Below are 14927 nucleotides of genomic sequence, written 5' to 3' on the forward strand. Positions count from 1 at the left end.
ATGGCTACATAAGTAGCAATCCCACTTCATGCCAGCTCCGCTTTCCCTGACCGGGAATCGAACCCGGGCCGCGGCGGTGAGAGCGCCGAATCCTAGCCACTAGACCATCAGGGAAACATGACCTGGGTGGGGGAGGATGACACAAGTGAAATCGTACACTGTGATCAACCTGACACAAAACTGGACGAGTTCGACCAAATAACTGCCATGGCTACATAAGTAGCAATCCAACTTCATGCCACCTCCGCTTTCCCTGACCGGGAATCGAACCCGGGCCGCGGCGGTGAGAGCGCCGAATCCTAGCCACTAGACCATCAGGGAACCATGACCTGGGTGGGGAAGGATGACACAAGTGAAATCGTACACTGTGATCAACCTGACACAAAACTGGACGAGTTCGACCAAATAACTGCCATGGCTACATAATCCCACTTCATGCCACCTCCGCTTTCCCTGACCGGGAATCGAACCCGGGCCGCGGCGGTGAAAGCGCCAAATCCTAGCCACTAGACCATCAGGGACCCGCGTTTCCCAGACTGGAAGAAACATCTTCAATCAAAATTTGTGCTCATAGAAAAGATGTTCCACAAGGTTCAAAATCTAGGGGCTGTCCCACTTAGCATGTTTGTAACTGATATTGCAATGGCTGTGATATATTGTTATTCCCATATTTACTGCAGCCTTTTTTTTATCCAATTGGGCTGGCATTGCAAACATGGTCCTTTAAAACCCCTTAAATTGGCTGAACCCATTGAAAATGGGGAGGGAAGGTAGTTGTGGCCGAGTGGTCAAGGCGATGGACTTGAAATCCATTGGGGTTTCCCCGCGCAGGTTCGAATCCTGTCAACTACGGAAACCTCAACCTTTGCTCGTTCCTTCCTTCCTTCATCACTGTGTCAGATGGACGTGTGTTGTTGAAGTGAAGTGTTACACCCAAATGTGTGTGGTTTCTGAAAATTGCTGGAATTGAGCAGTGCTTCCATTGCAAATGCCAGTCTGGCATTGTAGACTGTGATTTAGTAAAAATTATAGCACTTATGGCAAGTGCTGTTATGTGTTCATCATTTGTGCTGGCGTTGAAAGTGGGCTTTTCAAGGCATTGGTGGTATAGTGGCGAGCATAGCTGCTTCCCAAGCAGTTGACCCGGGTTCGATTCCCGGCCAATGCATGATGTGAAGAATCAGCTGTGCCATCTGGTCATCTACGGGGGAAATGAGAAGTTCTTTTAAATAAGTTGCAGTACACAGAGCACTGGCCACTAGATCGTCAGGGAGCCACCAGTGCGGCGAAGGATGAAACAACTGAAGATCACCCGTGACACAAAATTGGCTATGTTAGACCAAGTTACGGGCTTGGCTATATAAGAAGCAATCTCATGCCAACTCATGCCACCTCTCGCTTTCCCTGACCGGGAATCGAACCCGGGCCGCGGCGGTGAGAGCGCCGAATCCTAGCCACTAGACCATCAGGGAACCATGACCTGGGGGGGGAAGGATGACACAACTGAAATCGTACACTGTGATCAACCTGACACAAAACTGGACGAGTTCGACCAAATAACTGCCATGGCTACATAAATAGCAATCCCACTTCATGCCACCTCCGCTTTCCCTGACCGGGAATCGAACCCGGGCCGCGGCGGTGAGAGCGCCGAATCCTAGCCACTAGACCATCAGGGAACCATGACCTGGGTGGGGGAGGATGACACAACTGAAATCGTACACTGCGATCAACCTGACACAAAACTGGACGAGTTCGACCAAATAACTGCCATGGCTACATAAGTAGCAATCCCACTTCATGCCAGCTCCGCTTTCCCTGACCGGGAATCGAACCCGGGCCGCGGCGGTGAGAGCGCCGAATCCTAGCCACTAGACCATCAGGGAAACCTGACCTGGGTGGGGGAGGATGACACAAGTGAAATCGTACACTGTGATCAACCTGACACAAAACTGGACGAGTTCGACCAAATAACTGCCATGGCTACATAAGTAGCAATCCCACTTCATGCCACCTCCGCTTTCCCTGACCGGGAATCGAACCCGGGCCGCGGCGGTGAGAGCGCCGAATCCTAGCCACTAGACCATCAGGGAACCATGACCTGGGTGGGGAAGGTTGACACAACTGAAATCGTACACTGTGATCAACCTGACACAAAACTGGACGAGTTCGACCAAATAACTGCCATGGCTACATAATCCCACTTCATGCCACCTCCGCTTTCCCTGACCGGGAATCGAACCCGGGCCGCGGCGGTGAAAGCGCCAAATCCTAGCCACTAGACCATCAGGGACCCGCGTTTCCCAGACTGGAAGAAACATTTTCAATCAAAATTTGTGCTCATAGAAAAGATGTTCCACAAGGTTCAAAATCTAGGGGCTGTCCCACTTAGCATGCTTGTAACTGATATTGCAATGGCTGTGATATATTGTTATTCCCATATTTACTGCAGCCTTTTTTTTATCCAATTGGGCTGGCATTGCAAACATGGTCCTTTAAAACCCCTTAAATTGGCTGAACCCATTGAAAATGGGGAGGGAAGGTAGTTGTGGCCGAGTGGTCAAGGCGATGGACTTGAAATCCATTGGGGTTTCCCCGCGCAGGTTCGAATCCTGTCAACTACGGAAACCTCAACCTTTGCTCGTTCCTTCCTTCCTTCATCACTGTGTCAGATGGACGTGTGTTGTTGAAGTGAAGTGTTACACCCAAACGTGTGTGGTTTCTGAAAATTGCTGGAATTGAGCAGTGCTTTCATTGCAAATGCCAGTCTGGTATTGTAGACTGTGATTTAGTAAAAATTCTAGCACTTATGGCAAGTGCTGTTATGTGTTCATCATTTGTGCTGGCGTTGAAAGTGGGCTTTTCAAGGCATTGGTGGTATAGTGGCGAGCATAGCTGCTTCCCAAGCAGTTGACCCGGGTTCGATTCCCGGCCAATGCATGATGTGAAGAATCAGCTGTGCCATCTGGTCATCTACGGGGGAAATGAGAAGTTCTTTTAAATAAGTTGCAGTACACAGAGCACTGGCCACTAGATCGTCAGGGAGCCACCAGTGCGGCGAAGGATGAAACAACTGAAGATCACCCGTGACACAAAATTGGCTATGTTAGACCAAGTTACGGGCTTGGCTATATAAGAAGCAATCTCATGCCAACTCATGGCACCTCTCGCTTTCCCTGACCGGGAATCGAACCCGGGCCGCGGCGGTGAGAGCGCCGAATCCTAGCCACTAGACCATCAGGGAACCATGACCTGGGGGGGGAAGGATGACACAACTGAAATCGTACACTGTGATCAACCTGACACAAAACTGGACGAGTTCGACCAAATAACTGCCATGGCTACATAAGTAGCAATCCCACTTCATGCCACCTCCGCTTTCCCTGACCGGGAATCGAACCCGGGCCGCGGCGGTGAGAGCGCCGAATCCTAGCCACTAGACCATCAGGGAACCATGACCTGGGTGGGGAAGGTTGACACAACTGAAATCGTACACTGTGATCAACCTGACACAAAACTGGACGAGTTCGACCAAATAACTGCCATGGCTACATAATCCCACTTCATGCCACCTCCGCTTTCCCTGACCGGGAATCGAACCCGGGCCGCGGCGGTGAAAGCGCCAAATCCTAGCCACTAGACCATCAGGGACCCGCGTTTCCCAGACTGGAAGAAACATCTTCAATCAAAATTTGTGCTCATAGAAAAGATGTTCCACAAGGTTCAAAATCTAGGGGCTGTCCCACTTAGCATGCTTGTAACTGATATTGCAATGGCTGTGATATATTGTTATTCCCATATTTACTGCAGCCTTTTTTTTATCCAATTGGGCTGGCATTGCAAACATGGTCCTTTAAAACCCCTTAAATTGGCTGAACCCATTGAAAATGGGGAGGGAAGGTAGTTGTGGCCGAGTGGTCAAGGCGATGGACTTGAAATCCATTTGGGTTTCCCCGCGCAGGTTCGAATCCTGTCAACTACGGAAACCTCAACCTTTGCTCGTTCCTTCCTTCCTTCATCACTGTGTCAGATGGACGTGTGTTGTTGAAGTGAAGTGTTACACCCAAACGTGTGTGGTTTCTGAAAATTGCTGGAATTGAGCAGTGCTTTCATTGCAAATGCCAGTCTGGCATTGTAGACTGTGATTTAGTAAAAATTCTAGCACTTATGGCAAGTGCTGTTATGTGTTCATCATTTGTGCTGGCGTTGAAAGTGGGCTTTTCAAGGCATTGGTGGTATAGTGGCGAGCATAGCTGCTTCCCAAGCAGTTGACCCGGGTTCGATTCCCGGCCAATGCATGATGTGAAGAATCAGCTGTGCCATCTGGTCATCTACGGGGGAAATGAGAAGTTCTTTTAAATAAGTTGCAGTACACAGAGCACTGGCCACTAGATCGTCAGGGAGCCACCAGTGCGGCGAAGGATGAAACAACTGAAGATCACCCGTGACACAAAATTGGCTATGTTAGACCAAGTTACGGGCTTGGCTATATAAGAAGCAATCTCATGCCAACTCATGGCACCACTCGCTTTCCCTGACCGGGAATCGAACCCGGGCCGCGGCGGTGAGAGCGCCGAATCCTAGCCACTAGACCATCAGGGAACCATGACCTGGGGGGGGAAGGATGACACAACTGAAATCGTACACTGTGATCAACCTGACACAAAACTGGACGAGTTCGACCAAATAACTGCCATGGCTACATAAGTAGCAATCCCACTTCATGCCACCTCCGCTTTCCCTGACCGGGAATCGAACCCGGGCCGCGGCGGTGAGAGCGCCGAATCCTAGCCACTAGACCATCAGGGAACCATGACCTGGGTGGGGAAGGTTGACACAACTGAAATCGTACACTGTGATCAACCTGACACAAAACTGGACGAGTTCGACCAAATAACTGCCATGGCTACATAATCCCACTTCATGCCACCTCCGCTTTCCCTGACCGGGAATCGAACCCGGGCCGCGGCGGTGAAAGCGCCAAATCCTAGCCACTAGACCATCAGGGACCCGCGTTTCCCAGACTGGAAGAAACATCTTCAATCAAAATTTGTGCTCATAGAAAAGATGTTCCACAAGGTTCAAAATCTAGGGGCTGTCCCACTTAGCATGCTTGTAACTGATATTGCAATGGCTGTGATATATTGTTATTCCCATATTTACTGCAGCCTTTTTTTTATCCAATTGGGCTGGCATTGCAAACATGGTCCTTTAAAACCCCTTAAATTGGCTGAACCCATTGAAAATGGGGAGGGAAGGTAGTTGTGGCCGAGTGGTCAAGGCGATGGACTTGAAATCCATTGGGGTTTCCCCGCGCAGGTTCGAATCCTGTCAACTACGGAAACCTCAACCTTTGCTCGTTCCTTCCTTCCTTCATCACTGTGTCAGATGGACGTGTGTTGTTGAAGTGAAGTGTTACACCCAAACGTGTGTGGTTTCTGAAAATTGCTGGAATTGAGCAGTGCTTTCATTGCAAATGCCAGTCTGGCATTGTAGACTGTGATTTAGTAAAAATTCTAGCACTTATGGCAAGTGCTGTTATGTGTTCATCATTTGTGCTGGCGTTGAAAGTGGGCTTTTCAAGGCATTGGTGGTATAGTGGCGAGCATAGCTGCTTCCCAAGCAGTTGACCCGGGTTCGATTCCCGGCCAATGCATGATGTGAAGAATCAGCTGTGCCATCTGGTCATCTACGGGGGAAATGAGAAGTTCTTTTAAATAAGTTGCAGTACACAGAGCACTGGCCACTAGATCGTCAGGGAGCCACCAGTGCGGCGAAGGATGAAACAACTGAAGATCACCCGTGACACAAAATTGGCTATGTTAGACCAAGTTACGGGCTTGGCTATATAAGAAGCAATCTCATGCCAACTCATGCCACCTCTCGCTTTCCCTGACCGGGAATCGAACCCGGGCCGCGGCGGTGAGAGCGCCGAATCCTAGCCACTAGACCATCAGGGAAGCATGACTTGGGGGGGGAAGGATGACACAACTGAAATCGTACACTGTGATCAACCTGACACAAAACTGGACGAGTTCGACCAAATAACTGCCATGGCTACATAAGTAGCAATCCCACTTCATGCCACCTCCGCTTTCCCTGACCGGGAATCGAACCCGGGCCGCGGCGGTGAGAGCGCCGAATCCTAGCCACTAGACCATCAGGGAACCATGACCTGGGTGGGGGAGGATGACACAACTGAAATCGTACACTGTGATCAACCTGACACAAAACTGGACGAGTTCGACCAAATAACTGCCATGGCTACATAAGTAGCAATCCCACTTCATGCCAGCTCCGCTTTCCCTGACCGGGAATCGAACCCGGGCCGCGGCGGTGAGAGCGCCGAATCCTAGCCACTAGACCATCAGGGAAACATGACCTGGGTGGGGGAGGATGACACAAGTGAAATCGTACACTGTGATCAACCTGACACAAAACTGGACGAGTTCGACCAAATAACTGCCATGGCTACATAAGTAGCAATCCAACTTCATGCCACCTCCGCTTTCCCTGACCGGGAATCGAACCCGGGCCGCGGCGGTGAGAGCGCCGAATCCTAGCCACTAGACCATCAGGGAACCATGACTTGGGTGGGGAAGGTTGACACAACTGAAATCGTACACTGTGATCAACCTGACACAAAACTGGACGAGTTCGACCAAATAACTGCCATGGCTACATAATCCCACTTCATGCCACCTCCGCTTTCCCTGACCGGGAATCGAACCCGGGCCGCGGCGGTGAAAGCGCCAAATCCTAGCCACTAGACCATCAGGGACCCGCGTTTCCCAGACTGGAAGAAACATCTTCAATCAAAATTTGTGCTCATAGAAAAGATGTTCCACAAGGTTCAAAATCTAGGGGCTGTCCCACTTAGCATGCTTGTAACTGATATTGCAATGGCTGTGATATATTGTTATTCCCATATTTACTGCAGCCTTTTTTTTATCCAATTGGGCTGGCATTGCAAACATGGTCCTTTAAAACCCCTTAAATTGGCTGAACCCATTGAAAATGGGGAGGGAAGGTAGTTGTGGCCGAGTGGTCAAGGCGATGGACTTGAAATCCATTGGGGTTTCCCCGCGCAGGTTCGAATCCTGTCAACTACGGAAACCTCAACCTTTGCTCGTTCCTTCCTTCCTTCATCACTGTGTCAGATGGACGTGTGTTGTTGAAGTGAAGTGTTACACCCAAACGTGTGTGGTTTCTGAAAATTGCTGGAATTGAGCAGTGCTTTCATTGCAAATGCCAGTCTGGCATTGTAGACTGTGATTTAGTAAAAATTCTAGCACTTATGGCAAGTGCTGTTATGTGTTCATCATTTGTGCTGGCGTTGAAAGTGGGCTTTTCAAGGCATTGGTGGTATAGTGGCGAGCATAGCTGCTTCCCAAGCAGTTGACCCGGGTTCGATTCCCGGCCAATGCATGATGTGAAGAATCAGCTGTGCCATCTGGTCATCTACGGGGGAAATGAGAAGTTCTTTTAAATAAGTTGCAGTACACAGAGCACTGGCCACTAGATCGTCAGGGAGCCACCAGTGCGGCGAAGGATGAAACAACTGAAGATCACCCGTGACACAAAATTGGCTATGTTAGACCAAGTTACGGGCTTGGCTATATAAGAAGCAATCTCATGCCAACTCATGCCACCTCTCGCTTTCCCTGACCGGGAATCGAACCCGGGCCGCGGCGGTGAGAGCGCCGAATCCTAGCCACTAGACCATCAGGGAAGCATGACTTGGGGGGGGAAGGATGACACAACTGAAATCGTACACTGTGATCAACCTGACACAAAACTGGACGAGTTCGACCAAATAACTGCCATGGCTACATAAGTAGCAATCCCACTTCATGCCACCTCCGCTTTCCCTGACCGGGAATCGAACCCGGGCCGCGGCGGTGAGAGCGCCGAATCCTAGCCACTAGACCATCAGGGAACCATGACCTGGGTGGGGGAGGATGACACAACTGAAATCGTACACTGCGATCAACCTGACACAAAACTGGACGAGTTCGACCAAATAACTGCCATGGCTAAATAAGTAGCAATCCCACTTCATGCCAGCTCCGCTTTCCCTGACCGGGAATCGAACCCGGGCCGCGGCGGTGAGAGCGCCGAATCCTAGCCACTAGACCATCAGGGAAACATGACCTGGGTGGGGGAGGATGACACAAGTGAAATCGTACACTGTGATCAACCTGACACAAAACTGGACGAGTTCGACCAAATAACTGCCATGGCTACATAATCCCACTTCATGCCACCTCCGCTTTCCCTGACCGGGAATCGAACCCGGGCCGCGGCGGTGAAAGCGCCAAATCCTAGCCACTAGACCATCAGGGACCCGCGTTTCCCAGACTGGAAGAAACATCTTCAATCAAAATTTGTGCTCATAGAAAAGATGTTCCACAAGGTTCAAAATCTAGGGGCTGTCCCACTTAGCATGTTTGTAACTGATATTGCAATGGCTGTGATATATTGTTATTCCCATATTTACTGCAGCCTTTTTTTTATCCAATTGGGCTGGCATTGCAAACATGGTCCTTTAAAACCCCTTAAATTGGCTGAACCCATTGAAAATGGGGAGGGAAGGTAGTTGTGGCCGAGTGGTCAAGGCGATGGACTTGAAATCCATTGGGGTTTCCCCGCGCAGGTTCGAATCCTGTCAACTACGGAAACCTCAACCTTTGCTCGTTCCTTCCTTCCTTCATCACTGTGTCAGATGGACGTGTGTTGTTGAAGTGAAGTGTTACACCCAAACGTGTGTGGTTTCTGAAAATTGCTGGAATTGAGCAGTGCTTCCATTGCAAATGCCAGTCTGGCATTGTAGACTGTGATTTAGTAAAAATTCTAGCACTTATGGCAAGTGCTGTTATGTGTTCATCATTTGTGCTGGCGTTGAAAGTGGGCTTTTCAAGGCATTGGTGGTATAGTGGCGAGCATAGCTGCTTCCCAAGCAGTTGACCCGGGTTCGATTCCCGGCCAATGCATGATGTGAAGAATCAGCTGTGCCATCTGGTCATCTACGGGGGAAATGAGAAGTTCTTTTAAATAAGTTGCAGTACACAGAGCACTGGCCACTAGATCGTCAGGGAGCCACCAGTGCGGCGAAGGATGAAACAACTGAAGATCACCCGTGACACAAAATTGGCTATGTTAGACCAAGTTACGGGCTTGGCTATATAAGAAGCAATCTCATGCCAACTCATGCCACCTCTCGCTTTCCCTGACCGGGAATCGAACCCGGGCCGCGGCGGTGAGAGCGCCGAATCCTAGCCACTAGACCATCAGGGAAGCATGACTTGGGGGGGGGAAGGATGACACAACTGAAATCGTACACTGTGATCAACCTGACACAAAACTAGACGAGTTCGACCAAATAACTGCCATGGCTACATAAGTAGCAATCCCACTTCATGCCACCTCCGCTTTCCCTGACCGGGAATCGAACCCGGGCCGCGGCGGTGAGAGCGCCGAATCCTAGCCACTAGACCATCAGGGAACCATGACCTGGGTGGGGAAGGTTGACACAACTGAAATCGTACACTGTGATCAACCTGACACAAAACTGGACGAGTTCGACCAAATAACTGCCATGGCTACATAATCCCACTTCATGCCACCTCCGCTTTCCCTGACCGGGAATCGAACCCGGGCCGCGGCGGTGAAAGCGCCAAATCCTAGCCACTAGACCATCAGGGACCCGCGTTTCCCAGACTGGAAGAAACATCTTCAATCAAAATTTGTGCTCATAGAAAAGATGTTCCACAAGGTTCAAAATCTAGGGGCTGTCCCACTTAGCATGCTTGTAACTGATATTGCAATGGCTGTGATATATTGTTATTCCCATATTTACTGCAGCCTTTTTTTTATCCAATTGGGCTGGCATTGCAAACATGGTCCTTTAAAACCCCTTAAATTGGCTGAACCCATTGAAAATGGGGAGGGAAGGTAGTTGTGGCCGAGTGGTCAAGGCGATGGACTTGAAATCCATTTGGGTTTCCCCGCGCAGGTTCGAATCCTGTCAACTACGGAAACCTCAACCTTTGCTCGTTCCTTCCTTCCTTCATCACTGTGTCAGATGGACGTGTGTTGTTGAAGTGAAGTGTTACACCCAAACGTGTGTGGTTTCTGAAAATTGCTGGAATTGAGCAGTGCTTTCATTGCAAATGCCAGTCTGGCATTGTAGACTGTGATTTAGTAAAAATTCTAGCACTTATGGCAAGTGCTGTTATGTGTTCATCATTTGTGCTGGCGTTGAAAGTGGGCTTTTCAAGGCATTGGTGGTATAGTGGCGAGCATAGCTGCTTCCCAAGCAGTTGACCCGGGTTCGATTCCCGGCCAATGCATGATGTGAAGAATCAGCTGTGCCATCTGGTCATCTACGGGGGAAATGAGAAGTTCTTTTAAATAAGTTGCAGTACACAGAGCACTGGCCACTAGATCGTCAGGGAGCCACCAGTGCGGCGAAGGATGAAACAACTGAAGATCACCCGTGACACAAAATTGGCTATGTTAGACCAAGTTACGGGCTTGGCTATATAAGAAGCAATCTCATGCCAACTCATGGCACCACTCGCTTTCCCTGACCGGGAATCGAACCCGGGCCGCGGCGGTGAGAGCGCCGAATCCTAGCCACTAGACCATCAGGGAACCATGACCTGGGGGGGGAAGGATGACACAACTGAAATCGTACACTGTGATCAACCTGACACAAAACTGGACGAGTTCGACCAAATAACTGCCATGGCTACATAAGTAGCAATCCCACTTCATGCCACCTCCGCTTTCCCTGACCGGGAATCGAACCCGGGCCGCGGCGGTGAGAGCGCCGAATCCTAGCCACTAGACCATCAGGGAACCATGACCTGGGTGGGGAAGGTTGACACAACTGAAATCGTACACTGTGATCAACCTGACACAAAACTGGACGAGTTCGACCAAATAACTGCCATGGCTACATAATCCCACTTCATGCCACCTCCGCTTTCCCTGACCGGGAATCGAACCCGGGCCGCGGCGGTGAAAGCGCCAAATCCTAGCCACTAGACCATCAGGGACCCGCGTTTCCCAGACTGGAAGAAACATCTTCAATCAAAATTTGTGCTCATAGAAAAGATGTTCCACAAGGTTCAAAATCTAGGGGCTGTCCCACTTAGCATGCTTGTAACTGATATTGCAATGGCTGTGATATATTGTTATTCCCATATTTACTGCAGCCTTTTTTTTATCCAATTGGGCTGGCATTGCAAACATGGTCCTTTAAAACCCCTTAAATTGGCTGAACCCATTGAAAATGGGGAGGGAAGGTAGTTGTGGCCGAGTGGTCAAGGCGATGGACTTGAAATCCATTGGGGTTTCCCCGCGCAGGTTCGAATCCTGTCAACTACGGAAACCTCAACCTTTGCTCGTTCCTTCCTTCCTTCATCACTGTGTCAGATGGACGTGTGTTGTTGAAGTGAAGTGTTACACCCAAACGTGTGTGGTTTCTGAAAATTGCTGGAATTGAGCAGTGCTTTCATTGCAAATGCCAGTCTGGCATTGTAGACTGTGATTTAGTAAAAATTCTAGCACTTATGGCAAGTGCTGTTATGTGTTCATCATTTGTGCTGGCGTTGAAAGTGGGCTTTTCAAGGCATTGGTGGTATAGTGGCGAGCATAGCTGCTTCCCAAGCAGTTGACCCGGGTTCGATTCCCGGCCAATGCATGATGTGAAGAATCAGCTGTGCCATCTGGTCATCTACGGGGGAAATGAGAAGTTCTTTTAAATAAGTTGCAGTACACAGAGCACTGGCCACTAGATCGTCAGGGAGCCACCAGTGCGGCGAAGGATGAAACAACTGAAGATCACCCGTGACACAAAATTGGCTATGTTAGACCAAGTTACGGGCTTGGCTATATAAGAAGCAATCTCATGCCAACTCATGCCACCTCTCGCTTTCCCTGACCGGGAATCGAACCCGGGCCGCGGCGGTGAGAGCGCCGAATCCTAGCCACTAGACCATCAGGGAAGCATGACTTGGGGGGGGAAGGATGACACAACTGAAATCGTACACTGTGATCAACCTGACACAAAACTGGACGAGTTCGACCAAATAACTGCCATGGCTACATAAGTAGCAATCCCACTTCATGCCACCTCCGCTTTCCCTGACCGGGAATCGAACCCGGGCCGCGGCGGTGAGAGCGCCGAATCCTAGCCACTAGACCATCAGGGAACCATGACCTGGGTGGGGGAGGATGACACAACTGAAATCGTACACTGTGATCAACCTGACACAAAACTGGACGAGTTCGACCAAATAACTGCCATGGCTACATAAGTAGCAATCCCACTTCATGCCAGCTCCGCTTTCCCTGACCGGGAATCGAACCCGGGCCGCGGCGGTGAGAGCGCCGAATCCTAGCCACTAGACCATCAGGGAAACATGACCTGGGTGGGGGAGGATGACACAAGTGAAATCGTACACTGTGATCAACCTGACACAAAACTGGACGAGTTCGACCAAATAACTGCCATGGCTACATAAGTAGCAATCCAACTTCATGCCACCTCCGCTTTCCCTGACCGGGAATCGAACCCGGGCCGCGGCGGTGAGAGCGCCGAATCCTAGCCACTAGACCATCAGGGAACCATGACTTGGGTGGGGAAGGTTGACACAACTGAAATCGTACACTGTGATCAACCTGACACAAAACTGGACGAGTTCGACCAAATAACTGCCATGGCTACATAATCCCACTTCATGCCACCTCCGCTTTCCCTGACCGGGAATCGAACCCGGGCCGCGGCGGTGAAAGCGCCAAATCCTAGCCACTAGACCATCAGGGACCCGCGTTTCCCAGACTGGAAGAAACATCTTCAATCAAAATTTGTGCTCATAGAAAAGATGTTCCACAAGGTTCAAAATCTAGGGGCTGTCCCACTTAGCATGCTTGTAACTGATATTGCAATGGCTGTGATATATTGTTATTCCCATATTTACTGCAGCCTTTTTTTTATCCAATTGGGCTGGCATTGCAAACATGGTCCTTTAAAACCCCTTAAATTGGCTGAACCCATTGAAAATGGGGAGGGAAGGTAGTTGTGGCCGAGTGGTCAAGGCGATGGACTTGAAATCCATTGGGGTTTCCCCGCGCAGGTTCGAATCCTGTCAACTACGGAAACCTCAACCTTTGCTCGTTCCTTCCTTCCTTCATCACTGTGTCAGATGGACGTGTGTTGTTGAAGTGAAGTGTTACACCCAAACGTGTGTGGTTTCTGAAAATTGCTGGAATTGAGCAGTGCTTTCATTGCAAATGCCAGTCTGGCATTGTAGACTGTGATTTAGTAAAAATTCTAGCACTTATGGCAAGTGCTGTTATGTGTTCATCATTTGTGCTGGCGTTGAAAGTGGGCTTTTCAAGGCATTGGTGGTATAGTGGCGAGCATAGCTGCTTCCCAAGCAGTTGACCCGGGTTCGATTCCCGGCCAATGCATGATGTGAAGAATCAGCTGTGCCATCTGGTCATCTACGGGGGAAATGAGAAGTTCTTTTAAATAAGTTGCAGTACACAGAGCACTGGCCACTAGATCGTCAGGGAGCCACCAGTGCGGCGAAGGATGAAACAACTGAAGATCACCCGTGACACAAAATTGGCTATGTTAGACCAAGTTACGGGCTTGGCTATATAAGAAGCAATCTCATGCCAACTCATGCCACCTCTCGCTTTCCCTGACCGGGAATCGAACCCGGGCCGCGGCGGTGAGAGCGCCGAATCCTAGCCACTAGACCATCAGGGAAGCATGACTTGGGGGGGGAAGGATGACACAACTGAAATCGTACACTGTGATCAACCTGACACAAAACTGGACGAGTTCGACCAAATAACTGCCATGGCTACATAAGTAGCAATCCCACTTCATGCCACCTCCGCTTTCCCTGACCGGGAATCGAACCCGGGCCGCGGCGGTGAGAGCGCCGAATCCTAGCCACTAGACCATCAGGGAACCATGACCTGGGTGGGGGAGGATGACACAACTGAAATCGTACACTGCGATCAACCTGACACAAAACTGGACGAGTTCGACCAAATAACTGCCATGGCTAAATAAGTAGCAATCCCACTTCATGCCAGCTCCGCTTTCCCTGACCGGGAATCGAACCCGGGCCGCGGCGGTGAGAGCGCCGAATCCTAGCCACTAGACCATCAGGGAAACATGACCTGGGTGGGGGAGGATGACACAAGTGAAATCGTACACTGTGATCAACCTGACACAAAACTGGACGAGTTCGACCAAATAACTGCCATGGCTACATAATCCCACTTCATGCCACCTCCGCTTTCCCTGACCGGGAATCGAACCCGGGCCGCGGCGGTGAAAGCGCCAAATCCTAGCCACTAGACCATCAGGGACCCGCGTTTCCCAGACTGGAAGAAACATCTTCAATCAAAATTTGTGCTCATAGAAAAGATGTTCCACAAGGTTCAAAATCTAGGGGCTGTCCCACTTAGCATGTTTGTAACTGATATTGCAATGGCTGTGATATATTGTTATTCCCATATTTACTGCAGCCTTTTTTTTATCCAATTGGGCTGGCATTGCAAACATGGTCCTTTAAAACCCCTTAAATTGGCTGAACCCATTGAAAATGGGGAGGGAAGGTAGTTGTGGCCGAGTGGTCAAGGCGATGGACTTGAAATCCATTGGGGTTTCCCCGCGCAGGTTCGAATCCTGTCAACTACGGAAACCTCAACCTTTGCTCGTTCCTTCCTTCCTTCATCACTGTGTCAGATGGACGTGTGTTGTTGAAGTGAAGTGTTACACCCAAACGTGTGTGGTTTCTGAAAATTGCTGGAATTGAGCAGTGCTTCCATTGCAAATGCCAGTCTGGCATTGTAGACTGTGATTTAGTAAAAATTCTAGCACTTATGGCAAGTGC

The 14927-nt window shown here is 49.9% G+C and overlaps 29 non-coding genes across 29 annotated transcripts; 19 read left to right on the plus strand and 10 right to left on the minus strand.

Moving 5' to 3' along the window:
- Positions 1 to 449: 449 nt before the first annotated feature.
- trnae-uuc (transfer RNA glutamic acid (anticodon UUC)) lies at positions 450 to 521 on the minus strand. Its single transcript has one exon. It is a non-coding gene; the product is annotated as a tRNA-Glu (tRNA).
- A 249-nt stretch (positions 522 to 770) lies between these two features.
- On the plus strand, positions 771 to 852 carry trnas-uga (transfer RNA serine (anticodon UGA)). Its single transcript has one exon. It is a non-coding gene; the product is annotated as a tRNA-Ser (tRNA).
- Positions 853 to 1096: 244 nt separating this feature from the next.
- Positions 1097 to 1168, plus strand: trnag-ccc (transfer RNA glycine (anticodon CCC)). The gene has a single exon. It is a non-coding gene; the product is annotated as a tRNA-Gly (tRNA).
- A 1053-nt stretch (positions 1169 to 2221) lies between these two features.
- Positions 2222 to 2293, minus strand: trnae-uuc (transfer RNA glutamic acid (anticodon UUC)). Its single transcript has one exon. It is a non-coding gene; the product is annotated as a tRNA-Glu (tRNA).
- Positions 2294 to 2542: 249 nt separating this feature from the next.
- Positions 2543 to 2624, plus strand: trnas-uga (transfer RNA serine (anticodon UGA)). The gene has a single exon. It is a non-coding gene; the product is annotated as a tRNA-Ser (tRNA).
- A 244-nt stretch (positions 2625 to 2868) lies between these two features.
- Positions 2869 to 2940, plus strand: trnag-ccc (transfer RNA glycine (anticodon CCC)). Its single transcript has one exon. It is a non-coding gene; the product is annotated as a tRNA-Gly (tRNA).
- A 639-nt stretch (positions 2941 to 3579) lies between these two features.
- On the minus strand, positions 3580 to 3651 carry trnae-uuc (transfer RNA glutamic acid (anticodon UUC)). Its single transcript has one exon. It is a non-coding gene; the product is annotated as a tRNA-Glu (tRNA).
- Positions 3652 to 3900: 249 nt separating this feature from the next.
- Positions 3901 to 3982, plus strand: trnas-uga (transfer RNA serine (anticodon UGA)). Its single transcript has one exon. It is a non-coding gene; the product is annotated as a tRNA-Ser (tRNA).
- A 244-nt stretch (positions 3983 to 4226) lies between these two features.
- trnag-ccc (transfer RNA glycine (anticodon CCC)) lies at positions 4227 to 4298 on the plus strand. Its single transcript has one exon. It is a non-coding gene; the product is annotated as a tRNA-Gly (tRNA).
- A 639-nt stretch (positions 4299 to 4937) lies between these two features.
- Positions 4938 to 5009, minus strand: trnae-uuc (transfer RNA glutamic acid (anticodon UUC)). The gene has a single exon. It is a non-coding gene; the product is annotated as a tRNA-Glu (tRNA).
- Positions 5010 to 5258: 249 nt separating this feature from the next.
- trnas-uga (transfer RNA serine (anticodon UGA)) lies at positions 5259 to 5340 on the plus strand. The gene has a single exon. It is a non-coding gene; the product is annotated as a tRNA-Ser (tRNA).
- A 244-nt stretch (positions 5341 to 5584) lies between these two features.
- Positions 5585 to 5656, plus strand: trnag-ccc (transfer RNA glycine (anticodon CCC)). Its single transcript has one exon. It is a non-coding gene; the product is annotated as a tRNA-Gly (tRNA).
- Positions 5657 to 6709: 1053 nt separating this feature from the next.
- On the minus strand, positions 6710 to 6781 carry trnae-uuc (transfer RNA glutamic acid (anticodon UUC)). Its single transcript has one exon. It is a non-coding gene; the product is annotated as a tRNA-Glu (tRNA).
- Positions 6782 to 7030: 249 nt separating this feature from the next.
- trnas-uga (transfer RNA serine (anticodon UGA)) lies at positions 7031 to 7112 on the plus strand. The gene has a single exon. It is a non-coding gene; the product is annotated as a tRNA-Ser (tRNA).
- A 244-nt stretch (positions 7113 to 7356) lies between these two features.
- Positions 7357 to 7428, plus strand: trnag-ccc (transfer RNA glycine (anticodon CCC)). The gene has a single exon. It is a non-coding gene; the product is annotated as a tRNA-Gly (tRNA).
- An 846-nt stretch (positions 7429 to 8274) lies between these two features.
- Positions 8275 to 8346, minus strand: trnae-uuc (transfer RNA glutamic acid (anticodon UUC)). Its single transcript has one exon. It is a non-coding gene; the product is annotated as a tRNA-Glu (tRNA).
- A 249-nt stretch (positions 8347 to 8595) lies between these two features.
- On the plus strand, positions 8596 to 8677 carry trnas-uga (transfer RNA serine (anticodon UGA)). The gene has a single exon. It is a non-coding gene; the product is annotated as a tRNA-Ser (tRNA).
- A 244-nt stretch (positions 8678 to 8921) lies between these two features.
- On the plus strand, positions 8922 to 8993 carry trnag-ccc (transfer RNA glycine (anticodon CCC)). Its single transcript has one exon. It is a non-coding gene; the product is annotated as a tRNA-Gly (tRNA).
- Positions 8994 to 9633: 640 nt separating this feature from the next.
- On the minus strand, positions 9634 to 9705 carry trnae-uuc (transfer RNA glutamic acid (anticodon UUC)). Its single transcript has one exon. It is a non-coding gene; the product is annotated as a tRNA-Glu (tRNA).
- A 249-nt stretch (positions 9706 to 9954) lies between these two features.
- On the plus strand, positions 9955 to 10036 carry trnas-uga (transfer RNA serine (anticodon UGA)). The gene has a single exon. It is a non-coding gene; the product is annotated as a tRNA-Ser (tRNA).
- A 244-nt stretch (positions 10037 to 10280) lies between these two features.
- On the plus strand, positions 10281 to 10352 carry trnag-ccc (transfer RNA glycine (anticodon CCC)). Its single transcript has one exon. It is a non-coding gene; the product is annotated as a tRNA-Gly (tRNA).
- A 639-nt stretch (positions 10353 to 10991) lies between these two features.
- Positions 10992 to 11063, minus strand: trnae-uuc (transfer RNA glutamic acid (anticodon UUC)). The gene has a single exon. It is a non-coding gene; the product is annotated as a tRNA-Glu (tRNA).
- A 249-nt stretch (positions 11064 to 11312) lies between these two features.
- Positions 11313 to 11394, plus strand: trnas-uga (transfer RNA serine (anticodon UGA)). Its single transcript has one exon. It is a non-coding gene; the product is annotated as a tRNA-Ser (tRNA).
- Positions 11395 to 11638: 244 nt separating this feature from the next.
- Positions 11639 to 11710, plus strand: trnag-ccc (transfer RNA glycine (anticodon CCC)). Its single transcript has one exon. It is a non-coding gene; the product is annotated as a tRNA-Gly (tRNA).
- Positions 11711 to 12763: 1053 nt separating this feature from the next.
- trnae-uuc (transfer RNA glutamic acid (anticodon UUC)) lies at positions 12764 to 12835 on the minus strand. Its single transcript has one exon. It is a non-coding gene; the product is annotated as a tRNA-Glu (tRNA).
- A 249-nt stretch (positions 12836 to 13084) lies between these two features.
- trnas-uga (transfer RNA serine (anticodon UGA)) lies at positions 13085 to 13166 on the plus strand. Its single transcript has one exon. It is a non-coding gene; the product is annotated as a tRNA-Ser (tRNA).
- A 244-nt stretch (positions 13167 to 13410) lies between these two features.
- trnag-ccc (transfer RNA glycine (anticodon CCC)) lies at positions 13411 to 13482 on the plus strand. The gene has a single exon. It is a non-coding gene; the product is annotated as a tRNA-Gly (tRNA).
- Positions 13483 to 14328: 846 nt separating this feature from the next.
- On the minus strand, positions 14329 to 14400 carry trnae-uuc (transfer RNA glutamic acid (anticodon UUC)). Its single transcript has one exon. It is a non-coding gene; the product is annotated as a tRNA-Glu (tRNA).
- Positions 14401 to 14649: 249 nt separating this feature from the next.
- trnas-uga (transfer RNA serine (anticodon UGA)) lies at positions 14650 to 14731 on the plus strand. The gene has a single exon. It is a non-coding gene; the product is annotated as a tRNA-Ser (tRNA).
- The last annotated feature ends 196 nt before the right edge of the window (positions 14732 to 14927 follow it).

The sequence above is a fragment of the Scomber scombrus genome, chromosome 22 (assembly GCF_963691925.1).
Source record: "Scomber scombrus chromosome 22, fScoSco1.1, whole genome shotgun sequence".
NCBI classification, from domain to species: Eukaryota; Metazoa; Chordata; class Actinopteri; order Scombriformes; family Scombridae; genus Scomber; species Scomber scombrus.